The 6,239-nt window shown below is 52.9% G+C and overlaps 1 pseudogene; it reads right to left on the reverse strand.

Annotated features, from left to right (window-relative positions):
• Nucleotides 1–3,226: 3,226 nt before the first annotated feature.
• LOC125516776 lies at nt 3,227–5,233 on the reverse strand (annotated as a pseudogene).
• Nucleotides 5,234–6,239: the final 1,006 nt, after the last annotated feature.

Raw genomic sequence — 6,239 nt, forward strand, 5'->3', positions numbered from 1 at the left:
TATAGCATAAGAAGGCTGCTAGCCTGATGGTTTTGCTAGTGAATTTTATCTGCGGTTTTGGCCATTCGTTTATGGGGATTTGTATTTTTTTAGTTCTATATATCATGGTAGGCTTGATCTTGTTAGGTTGAACTATGGTTTGTTAACTTTGTTGCTAATTAAGGGTACACGAGGTGATAAAAATCAGATATTTAGGTTGCATTGCTTTCTTAATACCTTTTTGAAAATCTTTACAAAAGTTATTAATAATAGATCTATTACTCTAACTGATAAGATTATTTCTTCTCTTCAAACATATTCCACAAAAGGGTAGGTTTATTTAAGATGGGTTAATCATACTCCATTAACAATTTAATGAGGTGGTTAGAAAGAAAAGAGATGATTCAAGCCAATGAGATTGTACTTGAATGGGGAGGGGGAGGGGGGACCGCTTCTCCCCACAAACGTCCTCCACACTCGCCGCCGATGAAAGGTGGCGTCGGGCGAAGCTCGGTCGGCGGCGGGGCTCGTCCTACCCACCCACACACCCCCCCCCCCCCCCCCCCCCCCTGGCGAGCGGCGGAAGCGCGAGGCATGGCAGAGCAGCGGGGGTGCGGCGATGGCGAGGCGCTCAGCGGGGCGGTGGTGTGGAACGACCTTCAGGCCGTGGTGTGTGGCAAAGGCGTAGCGCCGGTGTCGGACAGGCACAGGGGCGGCAACGTGAATGCGAATCGAACGCTAACCTGACGTTGGGGGTGAGGCTTTGGCCTCCCTTGGTCGGGTGGCGACGAGGCGCTCGGCGCCTCCATTGGCTACCTTCGGCGCGGATCCGTCAAGCAGAGGGCTTGGTCATGGCAGGGATCTCATGCGCCCTACCATGATCCGGTTCGATCTCGTGCGATGGATGCACTAGTTGGCGATGTGGTCACAATAGCTCGGGCGGCGGCGGTTGGCGTTCCGTGGCGGGACACGGGTCGTGCTGGCTCCTCCCTTCTCCTAGGTTCATGTTGGCAACACGGGCTACTTGCATGGCGGAGATGGCCACGTCGTGGGGCTCATACTTGGGAAGATCAGATTGGGGCTTGTGGCGGTTCGGAGCTCTTGCTCCAGGTAAGTGATGATGTGCTCGGTCCGTGTTGTGCCCGTGGGCAATGAGGTCTCTCTCCCCGTGGGTGCGGTGCTCTATGGTGGTGGTCGGGTCGCTGCTATTCTGTCAGGCAGATTGATGTCGAAGGTCACAGGCATGGTGTCATCTGAGCTTGCTCAACGACAGCCGTCAGTAGTCACGGGGTTGTATCTCCACAGGTTCACCGGGACCGACTGGAGATGCAGGTATGGGCGCCTCCTACCCAGGCCCGGCCAAGGGGCCCCCAAGTATGTTTTGTGCTTTTGTATGGGCCTATTGCCCTGACCCAAATGCTAAACAGATGAAGTATTACATACCCCGTCCGCAAAAAATGAGCGTAGATCGTTTTCCTCTGATATCCTTCCTGTGACGATTGAATTTGAGATCTGTTTGCTGCTACGATTGATGAATGGGTCAGTTATTGCATGCGAATAATTAGGAGTTGTTGCCAAAAAAGCTCCTGATTTCCTCCCTTATCCACCAGCCGAAAATAGTGCATCCAATTGTTTTGTCTTGAGATGTGCGTCTGATTTTTGGACTAACTTGTAGTAGCGTACAGCCACGCCAAGTGGATCGAGGGAGATGATAGATCGCTTCCTGATATCCATCTCCTGTAGAGCCCCGAGTCAGGGGAGGGCCGGACCGCCGGAGTTAGCCATGTCGCTGCCTCCCACGCAGCCATGCCGTCTCGCCGAGAGGCCTCGCACTGTGACGGCGAGATTGCAGGTGCAGCGAAGATAGGTATGCCTATGATCTCTGTGTATAGCTAGCGTATGCCGTATCGGAGTTTATCCGGATGATTTATCAAAATTCATCGAAATTCCTCTGCATTGGTGCAACATTAGACATTATTTATGTAAAGATGATATTGGGGGTTATAATATTTGCGAAAGATATTTGAGTTTGCCGACTCACTGATAGTTGCCACATCCATAAACTAATGTTGATTTGGATGACAAGGATTTTGCATATTACAATGTTGACATCAACATGGATAATAATAATGTGAGTTATCTTTGGCTTTTAAATCATCTGCAAGTCCTTGGAGGTGCCAAGTTTTACTATGGGTGCTTATGATCTAAGAAATTGGGATAATCTCAATGAAATAGCTAGTGAAGAAGAGACTTGTATAAAACAAAACTAAAATTGTATTTCCTTTAGCTGACAATTCAAGATAGTTATTTAATAGTCTTTTATGGTCTACCGTAAGGGCCCCGAGTTATAGTTTCGTCCCGGACCCTGAATTCTCAGGACCGGCCCTGCTCCTACCATGGAGGCGTCGACCCACAACCCATGGTTGATGCTGGGCTAGGAGTGAAAGAAGACACCTTCTACTCTTTCTACCGCAATGTGGGCAGTTAGTGGTATCTCGAGCATGGATGTTGTGGGGGCGGGACACGTTGGGTCCCACCATTAGAATTCCTAGGGAAAGAGAATTTTGGATGGTCAATGCATGGAAGGACAACGACCAACGCGTGATGCTCGATCGAGCGTTCCAACAGCGCGGCCGCGAAGGAGCTTTCCGGCCTTCCTACATGCTTTTTGATGCTTAGCAAACAAAATTTTCTTGTTTCCTTGAGGGTTTAATATATCCTTTTCCAGATTTTTTTTCCTTCCAAAAGTAATAGTAACCCCGTGTTTGTATTTCGTACCCTTTCATTTTACTCCACCAATTTTAACGGCATCTGCATTTGATAGCCGAGTTGTTCATCATGTTCCGAGCGACTTGGGTGATATGAAAGTTCATCACTAGGAAGCGGGGGGCACCATGGCGGCGGTGATGGCTTGGATTATTAATTTTATGCCCCTACTTGTATCCCATCGGTTTGATTTGCCGCTAGTTAAAAAAATCAGTTTTGCCCGAGTGTGTTTGCTCCTCTTGTACTTTTGCCCTTTGACCATTTGATCATTACTTTGAAAACTTCATAACAAATTCATACTAACCAGAAAAATGAAAATAAGATATCTAAATGTTCTAGAAAAACATCATTTATATGTGCATGTCATTTGCATTCATGACAAATGTGTTCGACTCCACCAATTTTAACGGCATTTCCATTTGATAGCCGAGTAGTTCATCATGTTCCGAACGACCTGGGTGATATGAAAGTTCATCACTAGCTAAGAAGCCGGAGGCGAAGGAAATGGTACGTCTAGATGTCCTTCCAGCATTAAGATGGCGGTTTTGATGGACGGCCTAGACTGAGGTTCTCCTTGCACGCACAAGAGCCCAACCTTCACCACCCTCTCCACGGCCGCCGTATCGACCTCCTCCTCGCTTTTCATGGCCCTCTTCACCTCACCCTTCAGTAGGCACTCATACACCAGCTCCATCAGGGTTTGCTCCTCACCGGCCTCCTCCATTTCCATGTTCCTCCTGCACGTCACAATCTCCAGCAGCACCACGCCGTAGCTGTACATGTCAATCTTCGCCGTGACAGGGCCCGTGCCCCTGTACCACTCGGGGGCCAGGTACCCACGCCTGCCGCGGACACCGGTGAAAGTGCGTGTCTGGTCAGGTTGGAGCAGTTTGGCAAGCCCGAAGTCGGCTATCTTGGCCGTGCTGGCCGCGTCTATGAGGATGTTCTACGGCTTGAGGTCACAGTGGATCACGCGGCTGCTGAGTTCGTCATGGAGATAGTGCAGGCCCGGGCCACGTCGAGCACAATGCCAAGGCGGTCGGACCATGGAGGCGTCGAGGCAGCACCCCTGAACAGCAGGTCGGTCACCGAACCGTTGCTCATGAACTCGTACACCAGGAGACGGTGCGCGCCCTCGTGGTAGAAGCCGAGGAGGCGGACCAGGTTGCGGTGGCTCGTCCGCCCGATGGCGCGCACCTCTCTCTGGAACTCCCGTTCGCCATCCTCCACGAGCTTCTCCAGCCGCTTCACGGCGATAGCCTGCTCGCCGTTGCGCAACGCACCTTTGAACACCGTACCGAACACGCCACGGCCCACCGGGTCACGGAAGCAGTACGTGGCATGCTCCAGTTCCTGGTAAGTGTACAACCTCAGGGGCGCTGCCTCCTCCTCCTCCAAGCCTTCGCCGTCGTCGGCGCTCGCGTTTGCAGGTGCCACGTTCCGAAGCACAGCCCTCCGTTTCACGTGGAGCAGCCACCCGGACGCAATGAAGGCCGACAACGCGACACATGCCAGGATGCCGATGCAAACCAACACGATGATGGTCGTGCGCCCAACGGGTTTGTTGTGGGTGCCGCTGCTGCCTGTCACCGCTCCCGCGGTCTTGACGAACATCGTGTATCTGCCTCCAGCGCGGCCGTACCGCAGAGGGAGCTACTGCTTGCTGCACGTGCCTTTGTCGGTGTCCCGCAGCACTGCGACGCACAAGCAGTCGGCCATGCATGCTGCCACACATTCTGGCGCGCTCGTGGCCTTGCTCACCGCGTCGTACGTTATGTCTGCCCACTCCATGTTCGGCATGGACTTCACGAAGAAGTCTGCGGCGTCTTGTTGTTGCCCCCCCTTTACAGTCGCCGGCGCTGGAGTTCACCGTGCAACCGAGCTCCGCATTGCTCGCGTCGAGAAAATCGAACCCCGGCGGGCACAAACAGCTAGGCCGATCCTGGTCAAGGACACAGTAGTTGTTGTGCCCACAAACACCATGGACATCACATCGATCGGTGAGAGCGCTCCATACGACGGTGGTGGTATTGGTCGCACCGCCAGACACGGAGGTATGGCGGTACAAACGCAGAACTCCATCAGGATCAAGCGTGAGTCGGTAGTAGGCTTGCTCTCCCGCTTTTAAGGCCCCAGACCGTGTCAGGTTCTTGGTAAAGCTGCCATCGTTGTTCACCAGGTAGAGCAGGCCACTGGTATCAAGGCGTAAGATGAGGGTGAAACCCAAATCGAACGTCCCCGTGTTACAGTACGACGAGGCTGGGTCGTTCGGCGTGCTCATCGGGTACAACACCAGGTTGTCGTCCTCTTGCTGGTTGACGAGCCGGTACTTCCCTGCGGCCTTGTTGATGTCGGACAAGCTGGAGAAGAGCTGCGCCGCCGGCATGAGGTCCTGCCCGGCGACCAGGGTGTCCCTCGGGGACTCAAACGTCTGCCACACCACCGTGTCATCAGCGCCGAACAGCACAAAGTTGCTGTCATCGCGCATGGCACCTGTCACAGCCAGCCTTGACGGCTGCGCGACGGTCCTGTCATGGTCGCCCGCGCCGGTCCAGAGGAGACGGCCGTCGTCGGCGAGCCTTAGCATGCCGCGCGTTGCCGTGTCGTTGTGGTTTGCAGTCCACGTGATGGTTACGTTGGGCGCGGTGGCGAGCCAAACGCCAACAGCGAGGCCGCCTTCCGTGGCGTAGAAGCCGAAGGAGAAGCGGCCTGACGGGGACGACCGGCCGGCGCCTGCGTCGGCCTTGAGGGGGGACAGAGATGTGATGCCCGTTTGCGCGCATGAAAAGTCAAGGGAAACAAGCGTGGCTAGCGCTAAGCACAAGAGCAGATGCAAATGGTTGGCAGCCATGGAGCTATACTTGCTCGCTAAGTGCGTGGAGTACGATGATTGCACGTACTAGTAGCAGTACTAGCTACCAACCATTCAACAGGTCAATCGTGTTTTCTCAAGGAAGACGAGACTTGTTGTTGGGCGAAATATTCGTAGCTTCGACCATTCCATGGAAGAAAACGGACGACGGAACGTAGCTCCCGGTGATTAATCAAACTAGCAGAGAAGGCGTGCCGGCAGAGTGCAGACGATTGGATAGTGATACTACGGACTTTTTCTGTGCCTGTTGCCGGCCGCGACGCATAAAATAATGGCGCCGGCTATGGATAATAACCCGTGCTACGCGTCGGCCAGCTCCAAAGGGTTTTTTAGTTTCTTCCCTCGTTCTTCCGCCTCGCAGATCCTTGAAAGATTTTGTCCAGTCCTTTAGATATCTCAGGACTAGGCCAAACACCTGTTTCGTAGAAATCCAAGAGCATCTATAAACACTATAGCATTTCTACAATTCCACCGCCCCCACGGAACCGTAGATGTGATCACATTTAACTGCAAGTGTTTTTCTCGCACAGCCACCATCTCGCCGGTGACTTGAAATTAGTGATGGACAAATTAAACAAAGTTTTGACCTCTTTCCACATCAATCTAGCCACTACACATTCAA

Source organism: Triticum urartu, chromosome 6 (assembly GCF_003073215.2).
Source record: "Triticum urartu cultivar G1812 chromosome 6, Tu2.1, whole genome shotgun sequence".
NCBI lineage: Eukaryota > Viridiplantae > Streptophyta > Magnoliopsida > Poales > Poaceae > Triticum > Triticum urartu.